Source organism: Miscanthus floridulus, chromosome 1, assembly GCF_019320115.1.
Source record: "Miscanthus floridulus cultivar M001 chromosome 1, ASM1932011v1, whole genome shotgun sequence".
Lineage (NCBI taxonomy): Eukaryota > Viridiplantae > Streptophyta > Magnoliopsida > Poales > Poaceae > Miscanthus > Miscanthus floridulus.
In genome coordinates, this window is record NC_089580.1 from 173,789,452 (window position 1) to 173,809,424 (window position 19,973).

The 19,973-nt window shown below is 51.1% G+C and overlaps 1 long non-coding RNA gene across 3 annotated transcripts; it reads right to left on the minus strand.

The window, feature by feature from the left end:
- Nucleotides 1-222: 222 nt before the first annotated feature.
- LOC136502730 (uncharacterized) lies at nucleotides 223-2,417 on the minus strand. 3 transcript variants are annotated; one of them, XR_010770678.1, is made up of 5 exons: nucleotides 2,291-2,417; nucleotides 2,004-2,147; nucleotides 1,431-1,487; nucleotides 607-943; nucleotides 223-504 (listed from the first exon to the last, which is right to left on the minus strand). It is a non-coding gene; the product is annotated as an uncharacterized lncRNA (long non-coding RNA). The 3 variants fall into 3 exon arrangements; XR_010770674.1 differs by having other exon boundaries at nucleotides 1,431-2,147; XR_010770673.1 differs by having other exon boundaries at nucleotides 607-2,147.
- Nucleotides 2,418-19,973: the final 17,556 nt, after the last annotated feature.

The window sequence follows — 19,973 nt, forward strand, 5'->3', positions numbered from 1 at the left end:
AAGCGCCTAACACAGTAACACCAACCTCGATGCAGTGAGGGCACTAATCGCTACCGCTATGTCTACTTACTGCTGGTATGAATTTTGTTTTCAGACTGATTTGAGTGGAAGGAATTTTGTTTTCAGACTGATCCTTGTTTTCAACTAGTGAAGGGCGCACGCCATCGCGCGCATACGTAGGCATAGAAAAAATTTTGAGCACAGAGAAAATGTGGTGAGCAATACGGTATAGATACATTCTGAAGATGTGTATATAACAAATGTGTTTCTGTGCCCGCAGACGTTTTACAATCTCATATTTGTGCTCTGAAAAATAGAAAGAAACACTTAACTTGTTGTTACGCTTTTTCCCCACTATCTAGACTTCGGATCTAACCTAGATGCTAGAACAATGATGGCTATTCAAGTCTAGCCTCGATGAGGTTCTTGTTCACTGTGAGTTTGTACAGAGTTAGTTCCACCTTTATCACTTAAATTGCGGCCATTCTTTTTTGTAATCCCACCCTGTACGAAGAAACAAAATCCAATTAAGTATGTAATGTAGAAGTTCTAGGGCTTCTGTCCTGATCATTACTTGGGTGATACTGTCATCAAAGAGACGTAAACCTGTTGAGGAAAGTGTGGACTGAAGTTGCAATCACAACGGCCTCAATCTCATACTACTTGGCAGCCGAACCAGAGGAGACACCATCACCAGGACTTTTAGTGGCTGGCAATGATTCTCCTGTTAGCACATACCACAATAAGATGAGACAAAAAAAAGTGAGATCAAGAGACCCAATAGGATCAAATAAAGTGTGGAAGTGACTGAATGTCAAAGATATAAAGGACCCCATTGCTCTTCGATGGATCTCCGTGAAGGATCCAAGCATCTGCAGGAATGATATGTCTAAGTTTAATGCTGATTATGTCCCCAGGCGGCCCAAGGGCCATCATGAAGCGCCTATTCACCAGTAAGAAACATTAGTTCCGATTTGAAATAGGCACCGTAAAGATTTTTAAATAGGCATTCTAGAATTTTGTTCAGCAGTAATCATTTGTATCCTCTTAAAATGATTATCTAGTAGGACTCTATAAGCAGATAAGGATAGTTTGAGAAGCAATGGCGCTAATCCATATTTATCCTCCCAAAATAATTTTGTAGTTGGTGTGGACGGTTCGGACAAACAATGGCACTGTTGATTTTTGAACATGCAGGAAGCACTCAAATCTGCAAGGGGTCTGAAGTATGAAGCAGTCTGTAAATGAAATGCTCATCCTATTATAAATTAAATCCCTATCCTTCTTTTCCATCCCTGTGCAAGTAACTGATCTGTGAATTAATTCCGAGCAGATCATATGGGGAAAGGAACATTATTTGTAGCAAGTACTAAAGTAAACAATCCTGAAACTAATATAGACACAGATCAGGCTTGTGAAGGAATGCATACCTTGAATTGCTTTGTTGGAAATGATGCATCCGAAGGTAACTATCCATCTGAATACACCTAATATGATTCGAACACAGAAGCATTACATCTGTTAATTTACAGGTCATAATCAAAGATTTTATGCAAGAAAAGGAAGCGAAAGAAATATATGTTAGTGCCACAATATTGGTTCCCTGGAGACAGTAGTTGTGAAAGGGAAAAAATCGAACCAAAAAAATAACAAACAATATATTCCAACTCTCCAGTGGACAAAAGAACCGGAACACAAATCATAAGATATGAACTGAATACATGGAACTTTCACAGGAGCATATACGATGGTTTGAAATTTGAGGATATTAGTGTCAATGTCAGGAAAAGAGGGATCACAAACATGAAACCTAAAGATGGTCAGCCTTACTTCTATGAAGCTTAGGTGAATTTCTAAGCATCAATAGTCACAACACACCAAGTTCTATGAAGCTGTTGCAAGCTCAACAATCTCAAACAGAAGTCTTACACTTGTACTAAAAGATCTTATGCAATAATATGCACTCCCTGAAAACAGCAGCTGTGGAAGGGAAAAAATCGTACCAACAAAGTAACCAACAATCTACTCCAAGTGTTCAGTGGAACCAGAATAAAGGTACAGAAAAAATCTCGAAGGAAAAAAGGAGTCAATTAAATCTTTTTTTTTACAGCGTCCATGATGAACCAATAAGCTTCACCTTCTGCAATCTACACACAGAGAAAAAAATTGGTTAGGGGAAAGAAAATTTCCATGTTACACTGTATAGCCAAAAAAAAAAGTGACAGAAGGTAGAGCTGATTTGATTCTCGAAATCCTGTGTGTGGCACTGTAAATAAATAAATAACATTACCTCAAAAAGACTCATTTGAACATCAACATCAACCAACAGATTTTCTGGATGCCATAGTACTCCTCTCCTAAATTCTGTGAGTTATCTAAGACAATTAGACTGCATGAGGCAAACAGAGAGGCATCACACACCGATCTTATGAATAGAAGCGTCGTACAGAAAATACGAAAGTTTACTGTCGGTGTTTCGTACAAGCACCGGCAAGTAAATTTATAGTAATGCGCGTTAGGCTCGGATGGTGCGCTAAAGGACACAAGATTTATACTGGTTCGGGCTGAATATCCCTACGTCCAGTTTGTTGCTGCTCGTGTTATTAGCACCGTGAATGGTTCGTAGTAGGGGATACAAACGATCGAGAGAGGGACATGTCCCAAGTCTCTGATAGAAGGGTCGAAAGGAAGCCAAGAGCTTGGTAGCAGCTTGACTATGTGTGTGTGCTGCGTTGTTTCGGTCCCCTTTTGTTGGAGGAAGCGCATCCCCTTTTACAGATGAAGGGGGCGGCTTTACAAGGATCAGGGCTTAGGATGCATGCTCTACCTAGCCTTGTGGCTCACGTCTACCCAGCCTCTTTACCCATTCTGATGGGTGTGAAAGGATGATAAGCGCCTACAATACTGTCGATGCCTCTGTAGAATGTCAGGATGGTTACAGAATAGTACCCTACGCAGGGTATGGGCTGTAGTACAGCGGTTTTGACTTATGAGCCTCGCCCAGCCTTGCTCCGCACGCCTCCTGGTTCCTATGAGTCTCCGTCGGAGGGATGCGGGGTCGGGGTCCAGAGTAGCGCCGTGGGCAAGGTCTTCTGATTTGGTGGACCCAAGGGGTCGAGAAGCGGGCGTCGCTCCCTTGGGTCCATAGCGTGGTGATGGAATATCCGTCATTTATCGAGATCACAAATCCTGGAGCGTAGCGGTTGTCGTATATCTTCGTCGGGTCCCGTGTCCCAGAGCTGAAGGCGGCGCCTACAACTCTATAGGGCGAGGAGCACGTACCTGCCATACTTTTCAGTCTCTGTGGCGCCTGGAAGGGTCTAAAGCACCCGTCCCGTCGTTCCCTGGCAGTACCTTTCCTGCCGAGGCGCAGGGTATGGTCATTGAAGCCACGGTTGACCCGAACGTCTGAAAGCTCTAGTTTGGTTTTGGTGAATTGATGAAACCCTAAGTGCTAACCTAGTTCATCAAGTGATCATAAGATAGGTAGCACACTTTAAGTAGAGAAGCAAATGAAGATCATAACATGACAATGGTGATAGCATGGAGATGATCAAGGGCTTACACTTGAAGAGAAGAAAGAGAAAAACAAAAAGCTCAAGGCAAAGGTATAACTTGTAGGAGCTATTTTGTTTTGGTGATCAAGACACTTAGAGAGTGTGATCACATTTAGGTTTGATAGCCGTACTATTAAGAGGGGTGAAACTCGTATCGGAATGCGGTTATCAAAGTGCCACTAGATGCTCTAACTCATTACATATGCATTTAAGATCTAGTGGAGTGCTAACACCCTTGATAATATTTGTGAAAATATGCTAACACATTCGGCGCTTTCGGGAAAATGAAATGCCTATTTTCTATTGCGCCGGATGCAAATTCTTGGTGGTTGGCACATTGGAGCAAGGGTGAAGAAGTTAGAGGAGAAAGGGATTCGGTCTCACTGTTTAACAGTGACCGGACGCTGAGTCCGAAACGACCGGACGCTGAAGTAGTGCGTCCGGTCAGGCTATCGGTCGACACAGTGCTTAGGGTTAAGCACCGGACGCTGGGCTGCGTCCGGTCGAGTTGACCGGACGCGTCCGGTCATGCTCGGGAGCTTACTGTAAACGACCGGACGCAGGGGCTTCAGCGTCCGGTCAGTTCGAAGAAGCAGCGTCCGGTCGAGGCTGATGACCGTTGAGTCTGGACACATGGCTGACATTGGGCGACCGGACATTGAGGGCCAGCGTCCGGTCAGTCTGACCGGAGCGTCCGGTCAGAACACGTTTTGCCCAGTGAAGGGGTATAACGGCTCTATTTGATTGGGGCTCTATTTATAGCCCCATGGCCGGCTCAAGCTCACTCTCTTGGCCATTTCTATTGACATAGCATACTTGTGAGCTTAGCCAAAGCCCTCCCACTCATCTAGATCATTGATTCATCATCATAGTGAGATTGGGAGTGAATCCAAGTGCATTGCTTGAGTGATTGCATCTAGAGGCACTTGGTGATTGTGTTTCGCTGCGGATTTCTCTTGTTACTCTTGGTGGTTGCCACCACCTAGATGGCTTGGAGCAGCGAGGATCGTTGAGCGGAGGTGGTGATTGGCTCCGGCTCTGATCGTGGTGATTGTGAGGGGTTCTTGACTTTTCCCTGGCGGAGCGCCAAAAGGTACTCTAGTAAATTGCTTGTGGCTTGTGTGATCCTCATCTTGTGTTGGTTGTGCGGCACCCTATTAAGGGTTTGGCGAGTGATGCCAATCAGCGCGTGAACCTCCAAGTGAGTGAATCGCCACAACGAGGACTAGCTTGCCAGCAAGCAAGTGAACCTCGGTAAAAATCATTGTGTTCATCATTTGATTCCGAGGTGATTGGTCTACATTGGTATTCATCATTGTGATCGATTGGTTCCTACCACTACACGGCGGTATAACTCTCTTGCTCACTCTTACATTACCCAAACTAGTTATCAAGCTCTTTAGTGTAGTTAGTTGTGAGAGCTTGTTTGTTTGATTAGTGTTGCTCTTTAGTTAGTCTTTGAGAGCACACTAATTTAGCTAAGTGTCATAGCTATTGTGTGGATATACACTATTCGAAATAGAATTGTGGTAGGTGGCTTGCATTTTAGTAGGCTAGCGCAACACTTGCTTCGCCGCATAATTATCTAACATATTTTGTTAAGTGTTGTTGTAGAATTTTATTAGGCTATTCACCCCCCCCTCTAGCCATTAGGACCTTTCAACGTCTCGTCTTGCCCTGTACCCATCGTCATGAGGGAACGAGGAGAAGTTGTCAAGTAAGACGAAACCAGTGTTTAGACATCGAGCGGGGCGAGGTTCGTCTTCGGTCGTCGGGCGAGGCAGAGACCAGTCTTGATCCTTTGGGCGAGACCGAGCCCGCCCCTCGGGGGTCGAGCGAGGCGGAGTTTATCTCAGCCCTCGGGCGAGGCGAGGCTGGCCAAAAAGGCGTCGGGTGAGGCGGAGACTTAGCCCATAGCCCTTGGGCGAGGTGAGGCCGGCCCAATGGCGTCGGGCGAGACGGAGGCTAGCTTGTAGCCCTCGAGCGAGGCGAGGTCGGCAAAAAGGCATCGGGCGAGACGGAGACTAGCCTGTAGCCCTCGGGCAAGGCAAGGCCGGCCCAAAGGCGTCGGGCGAGACGGAGACTAGCCCTTAGCCCTCGGGTGAGGCGGAGCTATCCCAAAGGTGTCGGGCGAGGCGGAACCAAACTCCCATCATTTGGGCAAGAAACGTAGCGGCGCCCTTGTCCATCCAGAAGTTTTTAACGTTCGATGGTTATTGGTTCCACCTTCTGAGGTACCCTGGTATTAGGTCCCCGACAGTAGCCCCCGAACCTCCAGGTGATTCAGATAGAACCGCCTGGAGGGTGTTTTTGATTTCGTCAGAGTCATTTTGCCAGAGGGTGCGCGCGAGCGCACCCGATGGGTGTAGCCCCCAAGCCTCCAAGTGATTCGAATAGAACCGCCTGGAGGGTGTTTTCAATTTCGTCGGAGTTACTTTGCCAGAGGGTGCGCGCAAGCGCACCCGATGGGTGTAGCCCCCGAGCCCCCGGGTGATTCGAGTAAGGTCGCCCGGGGGGTTGTATCGGACCCTTCGCGGGTAAGGCTAAAGGACTTAGTTTTTCGTCAACTGGATATTTTTTGAGGGGGTCGTGGTATCCCGTTCACGGGGATCTCATTCAGGGCTGACCTAACTGGGGCTTGACCGTGGATCGAGACCCCAGTAATGCTTGCGCCCTTGATTTCGGATCGTTAGCACACCCGTCCTCAGTTGGGCCGGCCACCGAGCTTCTGGGCCCTAGGTGGGCCAAATAGAAAAAATCTTCGTGACCTACCTTCCCCAGGTGGGAAGAGAGTCCGGATTCGCCTGGGGAAGGCGAACCATCCACCGTGATTTTTGGTGGGAAAGGATAGCGACTGCGGGCGCGTGTCCCGCGACGTGACGCGGCGGTGCGCGTGGCAGGCCCGGAGATCGAGGCGGACGGTTGCCCTTCTCGCGTCCGTCGCCCCTATAAAACCACGGGGTTCGCCCCCAAGGTTCCGTATTTCGCCCCCTTGCCTTTGCGTCTGAAACATCCGCCGCCAATCGCCCTAGCCTCCTGCACCCACACTGCCACCATCGACCAGCTTGCATCCGTGTTGCAGCCGCCGTCAAGCTTGCGCCTGCCTTGTTGTCGCCGTCGAGCTCGCACCCACCTTTCTCCCCAATCATTTTAATGGAGTTGTGGGGTAGATCTAGCATCACCTCTCGGTGTTTGGAGGGCCTCGTCCACCGTGGCCTTCTCCATCCACTGTCTGCCATCCAGGAGTGGCTGCTGCCTGGTGACGATGGTGAGCCGGCGCCACCCAAAGGGTATGTTGTGTCTTTCGCCATCTTCCATGAGCGGGGATTTGCGGTACCTGCGCATAGATTCCTTCGGGGGCTGCTGGATTATTATGAGGTGGAGCTGCAGCATCTAACTCCCAATGGAATTCAACATATGGCGGCGTTTGTTGCCCTGTGCGAGGGTTTCCTGGGGATTGATCCTCATTTTGATCTGTGGCGACACTTCTTCACCGTTAGTTTGTCGAAGAGGCGGATTGGGGGAAAGGATGTGAATGTGCCGATGGGATGTGCCAGCGTTCATCTACGCCATACCCGATCGAGGGTTACCCGCTCATGCGTCTGGCGACCTCCAACAAGGGATGGCACTCGTAGTGGTTTTATGTTAGAGATGATGTGAGTGCCACCCTGCTGAGGTACACCAGGCGCCTTATTGAAGAGGCTCCAGAGTCATGGACTTGGGGCGTCCAGCTCAAAGATAAGAAGCACCTTTCCGACCTTCTTTCCGCCCTCCAAGACCTGAAGGAACGGAGCGTAAAGGGGGCGGGGATTATCGGCGCCTATCATGCGAGGAGGGTGGCGCCGCTGATGGCGCGCGCGCTTCCCCTGCATCGGATGATGCTCGGGATGTCACTCGAGGGGACAGTGCTTGTTGATGAGGCGCTCCCTTTCTCGGAAGTGGTGCAGCGCATTATGGAGGCGATGGAGCTGACGAAGGATTCCGCAGGCGGCGTCCTCAATATTGTGTATCCGGTGCCCGGACATCCCCTAATGCGGCCGAAACCTGGGTTCTTCGAATTCGTAAGCCTTCTTCTCCCGTGCTCTTTCTTTTTCCTGAATCTCCATATTTTTTATACTCGCTTTTGCAACGTTGGGACCAGCTGGGGGGCTAGTCTTTAAAGACAGTCTGGTTCCACTGCCAAGGAACAAGACCCTAGCGGCGGCGAATCGCCTCGCGGCCGAGCGGGACAAGAAGGCAAGGGAGCAGATGAAGGAGGAGAGACGACTGAAGCAGGAAGCATGGGATCGGGGAGAGGACATGAGCAGTGATGATGATGATGACGATGACGATGAGGTAGCCGTCGACGTGGATTGGGGCGTCCTGGAGGACGAGGACACGCTGACAAGTGCCCCCCCCATCCGTGCAGGGACCCTTCTCGTTCCACATGGAGGGAAGTGAGTCGGTGAGGTCGGTGGAGGCCAGAGAGTCCACCGCTTCGCACGGCGTGCTGGACGAGGATCGGTGGATGGGAGAAGGCGGGCCTACCGCCGCCGACCCCGAGGTGATGGTGGAGGGGAGTGGCTCTGGTGCCGCGCCCCATGAGACGGTGGAGATCAGCCCCTCTGTCGCAGAGCAGGGAGCAGGCTCGAAACGGTCCCGTCCAGACAAGTCGGGGCAGGGATCTGGGGATCCGTCCCCAAAATGCTTCCGCCGGCCGAAGGCGTCAGCGTAAGCCGCTGATTCCCCTGTTTTCATCCTTTTTCCCTTTCTATTTTGACCTAATGGCTTTTACCTTTGTGTAGGTTCTTGCAGACGGGCCACTCCCTGGGGCTGGCGCCCAAGAAGAGCCTCGCCATTCAGTCGGGATGGATGGAGCTGCCCGGCGTCACCCCTATTTCGGGCACGAGTGGTGCCGATGTTGGGGCCGTGTTGGCCGATCCGACGGTGCCTGTGGTGGCGCCCACGCCCTCGGTGGTTGCCGAGCAGGCGGTATCCTCCGTGGCGGGCGTGGTACAGCTGGCCGAGGGTCGCATATAGCCGGTGGAGGTGGTCGTGACCGCGCTAAGCCAGGATCAACCGGGCGTAGCCACGGTGGCGCTCGAAAGCGTAGTGCAGTCCGCGCCACCGGGGGCCTAGGTGGATCCGCCCGTGGCGCTCGAAGCGGCCCAGATGGAGGAGGATCCGGTCGGAGGGCCCTCGGGCGTCGTGGCGGTGGTGCGGAGGACTAGGAGGGAGTCGCCTCCGGCCCCTATGTCGGGAGGAAGCCGCTCCCCCACGCAGGGTGAGCTGCCGCTTCAGTGGATGGCCGCTCAGGACCCAGCATCGACTCTCTTCATGCTCGACGACCATGCCGAGAGCATGGAGCGGGAGAGTCTCGACTTCGGGCTTTCGACTATGATGAATGCCCTGAACCAGGTCAGAGGGGCCCTACGTGAAATTGTTGTTCCTACTAGCCAGGTATCTGCTCGTTCTTCCTCGTTTTCCTCCTTCTCCAAGTATTTTTGTGTTTTCGTATTTCTGACACCGGTCTTCTTTTTAGGTCATTGTTGCTCACAGTCGGAGCAAATCCTAGTTCCTCCACGAACAGAAGGCGGAATGGGATCGCCTTGCTGAGGAGGCCCGGCTGCGAGGAGATGTGGGTGCGCAGCTTGCTGCCGCCCAGCAGCGGGAGGTCTAGGCGCGTCAGGACGCGGAGGATGCCCACGGGATGTTTGAGGACTTGTCGGCGAGGACAAAGCTGGATGAGGAGATCGCCAGGCTCTGAAAGGAGCGAGACGAGCTGCTACAGAAGAATGCCGCGGCTAGTGAGAAAGCCAGCGAGCTCCTGGCGGAGCTACAGACAGAGCGGGACCTCAAGCTGAAGGCTGAGGAGAGGTCCGCAATGTTGTAGGAGAAGGCAAACCAGGATGCCGCAGTGATCGAGCGGACGACCCGAGAGCGCGACGAAGCACGTCGGGAGGCCAAGGCATGCCAGGCGGATCTTGGAGTCGAGGTGACCCGACGGTTGGATGCTGAGGAAGTTTCTGCCGGTTTGCGCACCGATCTTGCCGAGGCGCGGCGGCTTCTTCAAGCTAAAGGTGGTGAATATGATCGCCTGTCCCTCACCGTTCTAGCGGTCTGCAACAACCTGCAGGTGGCACAAGAGGAGGGGACCAGCTCGCTTGCGACCCGTGCCGCTAGTATCACGGCTCGGGTGGGCCAGCTTGAGGAGAGTGCTTTTCACGCCGGGATCACCCAGGCCTTCACCGTCGCCCATGCTCATTACGAGAAGGAGATCAACCTGAAGGTGATGAGCGAAGGTTTCCCGCCTACCTATGAGGATGATGAGCTGGAGGCAATTGAGAAGATGGTGGCTCCCCTTGCGAAAAACCTAGCGGATAATCTGAAAGAAATGGTTCTCCCTTCGCGGGAGTAGTTAGTCGAATAATTTTGAGCACAACTTATATGTAATATGTGAACAAGTGTCGATATTTTCGAGTCTAGACGTAGTTTCGTGATTTTGCTTCGTAATTTTGTTTTGTTTGATTTTTTGTGATCTTACCAATCTGTTCCCCCGAATCTTGCCGCTGGTCTTGATGCGAGGAGATTGTTACGAAAAAAGGAAGGGAGGTAGCCGTACCTTAACTAGCCCCCGAGTAAGGTCCGACCCCCTGCATTTGCTGGGGTCGGGTGTTACTGGAGACCGGAACGTTCAGATGGAATCCCATTCCGTGGTTTTTGTGACAGGGTCGGCGAAGTCCTTGGATGGCATTGCAATATTCCCCGCCCTGTCTTCCAACAGAATTCCCCAAATGGGGACTCTATGGGCTCGGCAAGGTAGGGCCTTCGAACCTGTGTCCCTGTATTGAGTGGCTCAAGCCCCCGGGCCTTGTCAGGGTCTGATAGGGGTCGGCCATAATTTGCGTGTTACCCCATCCTCGATTTTCGCAATCGAAGGGGCTGAGTAAACGACACTTGCCTCGACGGCTCGAGTATCGCGCTCAATGAGCTCGCTAATGGGTACGTTCGTGTGGAATCCGGGTCCATCATTTGCTGATGGGGTCGGCAGAGCCCTCTGGTGGCACTCCACAACTTCTTAACCCGCCTCCCGGCAGATGCCCGAGCCGTTCGATAGGCTCAGGCGGCCCGATGGCCTCTCCTCGATGGAGATTCTGTGGGTTTGGCTCGGGGTTAGAATCGAACGAGAAAAGGTTGAGACATCCCTGTCCATTTCTGAGCATGGTCGGGCAAGGCCGCTAGGGCTCGTCTCAGTTATTTCTCCCTGGCTCTTGTTTGGCACGAAGCGGCCTCGAGCCCTTCACGGGCCGGCCTTCGAACCTCGGCCTGCTGCCACCTATATCGAATGAGGCGACGGCTGTTTTGTGACGCGACACAAAGCGTTGGGATGCAACGTTTTGCATATGTAACAGTATAATTTAATTGAAATGAAGACAGGATCGGTAACGTTACCTTGGTGGCATGAGTGACGGAAAGCTCCTACCAGCTCCTACCAGATGTGTTCGTGTGGGGTTCGGGCCCTGATGTTTGCGACGAGGTTGGAGTAACCTGCATAAGAATCGTTGTTCTTTGTTTTTTGTATCTCGGTGGCGGTCCGAGATGTTTGATTGACTTGGGCGACCTGACAGCTTCTCCTTTAGGGGAGATTCTGTAGGCGGACCCCTCTGAACCCTTCTTGAGAAGGCAGATGTCGGAGCTAGAGACGCGGGGGGCGTTGAGTATGATTATTCTGGTGAACAGAAACACCGTAGCTATCGGGGCGTAGGGTCTGCTAGTTCGTCCAGTTTTACTCAAAGTTCTATGCCTGTATTCCACGCCCCTGGTTTCAAGTGTACGGAGGGGTCGGGTGAGGAGGATGTCTAGACTGGTAGACATCCTCGGCAGCCCCCGAGTGATGTTCGTGTCCCTGCTGTTTGACGGGGTCGGAAGCTCGGTAATGAATTTTAATGCGTAAAATAAGAAGGCAGAGATGCTTATCTTTCTTTGGACGTTCGTTCGTCGTCTCTCCTGGTCTAGACGGTCGACCCAGGAGATCCGTTGGATCATTCCGTGGTCCTATATGGGGAGGCGAACGGTCGCCTGCCCATGTGGGCGCCTTAATTGCCGCGTCCAGAGTAGGTTAATGGCGGGCCATACCCAGGCAGTATCCCATTTGACCGGGGGGTGCCTCGTCGATCGGGGCGCGTCCCGTCAGTTCCGACGCGTCCCCTCAGGGGTCTATCAGCATTGATTTCGCATTTAAGTAGGGGAAGGGAGAGAGTTTTTTGTCCCAACCTTTCGCCTTTCCTTAGGTGTAGCACCTCCTCTTTTAAATAGGGAGGGGGAGGGGAGTTCTCATCTCATCTCTTATTCTGCCTCTGAGCCGCTACCTCTCCTTCTTCTTCCTTTCCGCCAAATGCGTCCGTGCGTTGCGGCGGTTCCTGAGTGAGGAAGGGTAATGCCAGAGAGAGAGAGAGAAACTCACTGATCCGCTCGTGAATCCGGAGTGTGATGTTGGGCTGGAGGTCATCTAACGTTGATGAGTTGGTGTGAGCCGCCCTTGCTGAGGAGTCGCTGCTGCCGAAGGGGAAGGAGCGCCGGAGGGCGCCATACGTCATCGACATTGCCGTCATTCGCTGTGTCCCTCCTTTGGCGGGAGGCGTTTCCTACCCTGACGCCGTTGTCAGGGTTGCGGCTGACGACGATGGCGTAGTCCTTGGTCGCCCCGGCGGAGGCACTGCAGTTGCCGGTGTGGAGCTCGACATTGCAGGTGGCGGTGCCTTCGAGGACCCCGTGGAGCGGCGGGACGTCGCCGATGGAGAGCGTGGCGCGGTGGCCACAGTAGACAAACGGGCCCGTGTACATGCCCCGGGCGTTGCCAATGGAGAGCATGGCACGGCGGCCACAGTAGACGAACTGGGCCATGTACATGCCCCGGGCGTTGCCGATGGAGAGCGTGGCGCGACGACCGCAGCAGTACTTGTAGTAAAGCTAGGCAGAGACTGTAATTGAATAAATTTGTGGGGGAGCCCCCGAGTAAACAGTCCTCTGAATTTACAAGTATATTAGTCCTTTTTGTAATGAAATCACTTTGTAGGTGGCGAATTTGTGCGAAAATGAACAAATTTTCATCTTCTGTTACGGCAAACGGCCTTTTAGCTTCCTCTTTCTATAAAAAAGTTTTTGTGCCCTCCGACCCTTCCCATGGTTCAAGTTGTAAGGAACTAGGAGTGTGGGTGAAATAATTCTGATTGCACTGGTGAGCAAAGAGGTCACAGCCGCTGGGGCATGGGTCTCCCATAGTCCTACCAGTTGTACTCAGAATTTGTTCCCTGAAATCTTAGTCCTTAGGACTTGTTTACGAGAAGAACGGAAAATTTAGAGAATGTTTGCAAATATAACATAGGAAGTTTTTGCAAGCGTATTTGTATCATTCATGTCAGCCCCCGAGTGAGGTCTGACCCCTCGCAATTTGCAGGGGTCAGATGTCACTAAGGATCGGGGTTTTGTAACGACAAAAACTGATAAGGAAGAGTATGCGTTTATTTAAGGGTAAAAACGACGTAGCTGCTCAATGTTCCAGGCATTGGTGAAGACCTCGTCGTTGATGGTTTTCAACTTGTAGGCGCCTGGGCGAAGTACTTCCGCGATGACGTAGGGCCCCTCCCAGGGCGGTGAGAGTTTGTGGCGGTCCTTGTTGCTCTGCACAAGGCGGAGGACGAGGTCCCCGACGTTGAAGGATCGACCCCACACCCGTCGGTTGTGGTACCGTCGCAACGCCTACTGGTACTTAGCTGAACGGAGGAGGGCGATGTCGCGGGCTTCATCTAGTTGGTCCATGGCGTCCTGGTGGGATGCCTCGGCCCCCTGTTCATCATACGCTCTGATTTTTGGTGCTCCATAGTCAAGATCCGTTGGAAGAACAGCCTCGGAACCGTAGACCATGAAGAAGGGTGTGTAGCCGGTGGCCCGACTAGGTGTTGTCCTTAGGCTCCAGAGCACGACCGGAAGCTCGGCGAGCCAGCGCGCACCAAACTTGTTCAACCGGTTGAAAATTCTGGGCTTAAGGCCTTGAAGGAGCATGCCGTTTGCGCGCTCGACCTGCCCGTTCGTCCGAGCGTGTGCGACGGCTGCCCAATCGATCCGGATGTGTTGTTCATCGCAGAATCGAATGAATTTCCTGCCAGTGAACTGCGTGCCGTTGTCTGTGATGATGGAGTTCAGTACTCCAAAGCGATGGATGATGTCGAGGAAGAATAGCACAGCTTGCTCAGATTTGATCGTGGAGATTGGTCGAGCTTCAATACATTTTGTAAATTTGTCTATGGTGACAAGTAGGTGGGTGAAGCCCCTGGGCATCTTTTTGAGTGGCCCAACTAGGTCGAGCCCCCAGACCGCAAAGGGCCACGTGATGGGGATCGTCTAGAGCGCCTGGGCCAGGAGGTGAGTCTGCCGAGCGTAGTACTGACATCCTTCGCAGGTGCGTACAATTTGCTTGGCATCGGCTACTGCGGTGGGCCAGTAGAAGCCTTGTCGGAATGCATTCCCAACTAAGGTCCTTGGTGCGGCATGATGACCGCAAGCCCCACCGTGGATATCGCCCAGCAAGAGTTTTTCCTGTTCGCTAGGGATACAGAGCTGTAGGATCCCGATGTGACTCCGTTTGTAGAGTTCGCCCTCTACAAGAACGAAGGACTTGGCGCGGCGTGCGAGCCGTCGAGCTTCCGTCTTGTCCGCTAGTAGTATGTCGCGGAGGAGGTAGTCGAGGTAAAGCGTTCTCCAGTCGTCGGGAGGGTCAGACTCCGCTGCTGGGTCCTCTTCAAGCGCCATAACCTCGGGGTCGGGAGGAGCAATTGGTGGATCGGCCCCTAGGATCAGACTAGATGGGCCATCGTCGGTTTGTTCTGACCCCGTGTAGCGTATCGAGGGTTTGTGTTGATCGCTGGCAAAGACGCCTGCCGAGATTGGCTCTCGGCCGGATGCTGCTTTCGCGAGCGTGTCGGCTGCTTCGTTGAGGCGCCTTGGGATGTGATTGAGTTCGAGGCCATCGAATCTGTCCTCCAGTCGTCGGACTTCTTAACAGCATGCCTCCATCTTGGTGTCGTGGCAGCTAGACTCCTTCATGACCTAGTTGACGACCAGCTAGGAGTCGCCTCTGACGCGAGACGTCGGATGCCCAGCTTGATGGCGATTCGTAGGCCGTTGATGAGCGCTTCGTATTCTGCGATATTGTTTAATGAGGGAAAGTGGAGTCGAACCATGTACCTCATGCGGACCCCAAGGGGAGATACGAAGACCAGTCCCACGTCGGCGCCCTTCTTCATCAGTGACCCGTCGAAGTACACCGTCCAGTACTCTTGATCGATGATTGTTGGCGGCAGCGGGACCTCAGTCCACTCCGCGATGAAGTCAGTCAGCGCTTGGGATTTGATCACTGTTCAGGAGGCATAAGTAATGCCCTAATCCATTAACTCGAGTGCCCACTTTGCGGTTCTTCCTGTAGCATCCTGGCTATGGACGACCTCGCCAAGGGGGAAAAACGTCACGACTGTCACAGGGTGTGACTCGAAGTAGTGGCGTAGCTTTCTCTTGGTGATGAGGACGGTGTAGAGGAGTTTCTAGATTTGGGAGTAACGGGTTTTGGAGTCGGATAGTACCTCGCTGATGAAATACACAGGGTGTTGTACCTTGAAGGCGTGCCCCTTTTCCTCTCGCTCTACTACTAAGGCGGAGCTGACCACTTGCGTGGTGGCTGATATATATAGCAGGAGGGATTCTCCGTTGCATGGTGGAACTAGAACTGGAGGTTTAGTTAGAAATTGCTTAACCATGTCAAGCGCCTCCTGAGCCTCGGCTGTCCACTCGAAGCGATCGGATTTCTTCAGGAGTCGATAAAGGGGGAGTCCTCGTTCGCCGAGGCGCGAAATGAATCGACTGAGGGCGGCAAGGCATCCTGTGATTCGCTGAACCCCCTTTATGTTTTGGATTGGGCCTATTTTTGTGATGGCTGAGATTTTCTCTGGGTTGGCTTCGATGCCGTGTTCGGAGACAATAAAGCCGAGCAACATGCCCCTCGGGACCCCGAAAACACACTTTTCGGGATTGAGTTTTATGCCGTTTGCCCGGAGTTTCGCAAAGGTTTTTTCAAGGTCGGCGACAAGGTGTTCGGCCCGCTTGGTTTTAACTACGATGTCGTCGACGTAGGCCTCAACGGTCCACCCGATGAGGTCCCCGAAGCAGTTGAGCATACAGCGCTGGTAAGTTGCCCCAGCGTTCTTCAGACCGAATGGCATTGAAATGTAGCAGAACGATCCGAAGGGGGTGATAAAAGACGTCGCGAGCTGGTCGGACTCTTTCATCGCGATCTGGTGGTAGCCGGAGTATGCGTCAAGGAAGTAGAGGGTTTCGCACCCTGAGGTGGAATCAACTATTTGGTCAATGCGTGGTAAAGGAAACGGATCCTTTGGGCACGCCTTGTTGAGGCCCGTGTAGTCGACACACATCCTCCATTTCCCGTTCTTCTTTCGTACAAGAACGGGATTTGGTAGCTACTCTAGGTGGTATACTTCCCTGATGAACCCAGCAGCCAATAGCTTTGCTATCTCTTCGCCGATGGCCCTGCGTTTTCCCTCGTCGAAGCGGCGCAGTCGCTGTTTTACCGGCTTGGAGCCTGGGTGGATTTTTAAAGCATGCTCGGCGACCTCCCTCGGGATGCCTGGCATATCCGAGGGTTTCCATGCAAAGATGTCTTTGTTATCACGGAGGAAGTCGACGAGCGCGCTTTTCTATTCGGAAGAGAGCGAAGTACCAATATGTACCCTCCTAGCCTCGGAGCTGTTGGGGTCCACGTGGACCTCCTTGGAGCCCTCTGCTGGTTTGAACGACCGGGTTGTTGTTTTGATGTCGGGCGTTTTTTCAGCAACCTCCTCCCTGAGGGTGGCGAGTTCTTTGGTGGCGATGACTGTGGAGGCGTGATCGCAGCATTCGACTTCGCACTCGTAAGCGCACTGGAAGGAGGTGTCGATAGTGATGACCCCGTGGGGGCCCGGCATCTTCAGCTTAAGGTACGTAAAGGTGGGGACGGCCATGAACTTCGTGTAACACGGTCGTCCCAGGATGGCGTGAAAAGTTCGAGGGAACCCCACTACGTCGAAGGTGAGGGTCTCAGTCCTATAATTGGACCGATCCCCGAAAGTGACGGGCAGATCGATCTGCCCTAGTAGCATGGCCTGCCTACCAGGTACGATGCCATGGAAAGGTGCTCGGACGGGACGGAGGTTCGTTTGGTCGATGCCTATTTTGTCGAGCGTCTTGGCGTACATGATGTTGAGGCGCTGCCTCCGTCCATCAGTACCTTTGTGAGCCGCTTTGGGCCGACAATCGGGTCGACGACAAGTGGGTACCTTCCTGGGTGTGGGACGGCACCCGGGTGGTCGGCCCGGTCGAAGGTTATGGCGGATTCTGACCACCAGAGGAAGGCAGGCGTGGCCAGTTCGGCCGTATAGACCTCGCGGCGTGTGACCTTCTGGCGGCATTTGGAGTCGTAGGCCGCTGATCCTCCGAAGATCATGAGGGCTGTAACACCCTAGGTATTTGCCACCAGTTAAGCAATTGGTTTGAGCTCAAGCATGGCATATTAAGTGATGATGAAGATGTCAAGGTCAACCTATGGAATTGAGCCCCAACCTAAACTTGGATATTACACCTTTGCTTGTATATTGGCCCTTTTCATATATATATACCTAAGTAATGTTGAAGGTGCTTCTTTCATGTGTATCACATCAATATCCATCTATATTGGACACTCAAAAAGTTTAATGAAGTTTGGAATCAAAAATTCACATGAAATGATAAGTTATATCCTTGTTGGAATGATTTTACTAAGTGCTTGAATTGCACTATTAAGTGAATGAGAACATGAGATGTCAACCAAACCTTGCAACCTTACCAAAATGACTCTAGATGAACTCTACAACAAAAGTCATGAAATGTTCATGTTGGGCAAATGCCAAGAAAATACTCCAATGGATCAAAAAGGATAATTTAAGCTTCATCATGATCCTACTTTGGTCAAAGTAGAACAGTAGGTTCTATACCAATTTTGAGGTTGGACCTTAAATGAAAGTTGTAGTCCATATCATGTAGAACAAACTTTGTTTTTGGACTAAGAGCTAGATCAGCTTGGAAGTAAGTCAAATCAAGGTCACAAGATCGAATTTGTTGTTGTTTTCAGCACTTAGAAATATTCTAAGTCTGGAGTTTCGCTAAGCAACGACGTTGGCATTCCGCGTTCTCCGAAATTCGTTAAGCAACTTGAGTTGGTCTAAAAATAAAAGTTGAAGGTTATATTATGGAGAAGAGCATGCAAAAAGTTGCACTGAGTTTGACCGAGTTTTGACTTCCGAAAGTGAATTTCCGTGACCGTTATCAAGGCGCTGACACTGACAGTTTGTGGCTTAATTACTCACTGTTGAAGAGCTCTAATGACCTTGGTCTCTAAATGAAAAATGTAGAGCAGCTCGCGGGCTTCAAACTTTGTTTTGGGCCCGAGGTCTAAATCGGCCCAGATCTGGCCCAACCCGCGCTCCACGTCGGCCACTCCGTCGCCCGCCAAGTGTTCGCGGAAACGCCCCAGAGGACGCCGTGTGGCCTGTGCGTGGCGGCCATGCACGAGCAGCGCCCCCCCGCCGCTGCCGCGTGCCTTGCCTCTCTATCGCGCCTCTGCTCCTTCAACCGAGCATGTGGGCTGCCCCATTCCCCGCTCGCCTCTCCATTCTCCTTCGCTCTCGCTCTGCTGCTGCGTGCGGCCACGTCCGCCATGGCCGTCGCCGTCGAAGCTCCATGGCCGCCCTGTTTCTCTGCTTCGGCTGTTCCTCAAGCCCCACCAACCCCGCCTGCTCCTTCCTACATTCGCGCCGCACCTCCCCATCGAGCTTTTTCGCCGGCTTCGCCCCTCCAGCTCGCAGCCACCGGCACCGCCGTCGCGGCTGCAGCTTGCGTGCGTGGCCGAGCCGCTGCAGGCCGCCTCAGGCCGAGCTGGGAAGCCCAGCAGGTGCGCGCGGACCCTTGGTCCCTCCCCACCACTTTCCCCACCGACGACGAGCATCCTTCGGCCAGAACGGCGAAATCCCGGTGACCTCTGTGTTCAAGACCCCGTCAAGGACCTCGCGCAGCAATTCGACAGAAGGAGAGGGCCTAAGTGCATAACCTGTGACTCATGTGAATAGTGCCATAAGGACTGGTTTGTAATTATTTTGCAGGAACTTTGGAAATTCATAGTAAATCGTAGAAAATTCGTAAAATAGTAAATGAGGACTTTTTGGAATCCTTGTGAAATTGTCTATGCAGTGGATCTATAATATGGCATGTTTTAGTTTAAATATTTTGCGGTAAAAATAGATTTGTGCAGTAAGGTTGTAATGCTAGTTGAATTTGTTATTTTTCATAACTGTAGATCTAGGGCTCCAAATGAAGTGAAATTTTTGTGGCATGCTACTCATGTGATAGTTGAGTTATTGGTTTATCTCGCTCTCACATGATTTCTTGCTTTAGCAACTTGCCTTTTTCATAGAGGTTGCTATACATATTCAAATGGAGTAAAATTTGTACATTAGACTATTGAGAGTATATGTGAGCCACTGTAATTTTTGTAGAAGTTATTGTGCACTTTTGGTATATGTTCATTAAGTCACCTTGTTATCTAAAATAAATTAAGAAATGCATTAAAAGAATTTATTTGGTCATGGACACTAGGTTTTCTGGTGTTCTTTAGTCATGTGTGAAATGTTGGTAAAGTTGGTTTTGCCCAATTATGTATTTGCAACATAAGTTAATAATTATTTTCTTGCCGATGTGGTTTATGGACACATCTGGAAACTTAGCAAAGTTCTTCATGATAATGTGCTTTGTTGTGAAACTTGTTTATACAAAAGTTGTAGATAATTCATGTATCTAGCTTCTATTAAAATTTGGTGTCATTTGGCTAAGTAGTTTAAGAGTTACAACTGTTTAAAGTTGGGTTTCAGAAATGGCTGCTTTCTGTCAATTGTGGACCAGTTTCTATAAATGGGTATAATTGACTTAGTTAACTTGAGAATCATGATAAGATGATTAAAGATGAATTGTAGAAAATTCCATAAGCTTTCTAGATTGTCTTGTTGCATGTCTTTTGGATTAGTACAACTCCTGTTATGAGTAAAATTAGCTGCTGTTGTTGCAGCCTTAACTCTGTGATTTCTGTGAATAACTTGTTTGCTTGATATGAGTTGATGTGAGTAGCTTGCTCTCTATAGTTAGTGGTGTGAGGTTAGTTAAATAGCTATTGGTGTCTATGTCTTGCATAATCTTGTGTGTTGTCTTGAATGTTTATGTGATGCATCTTGTGTTACAATTCATCACATTCATACACACGCATCTTGCATCTCATCTAGGTGCGCTAGATGAACCACGTGAAGAACA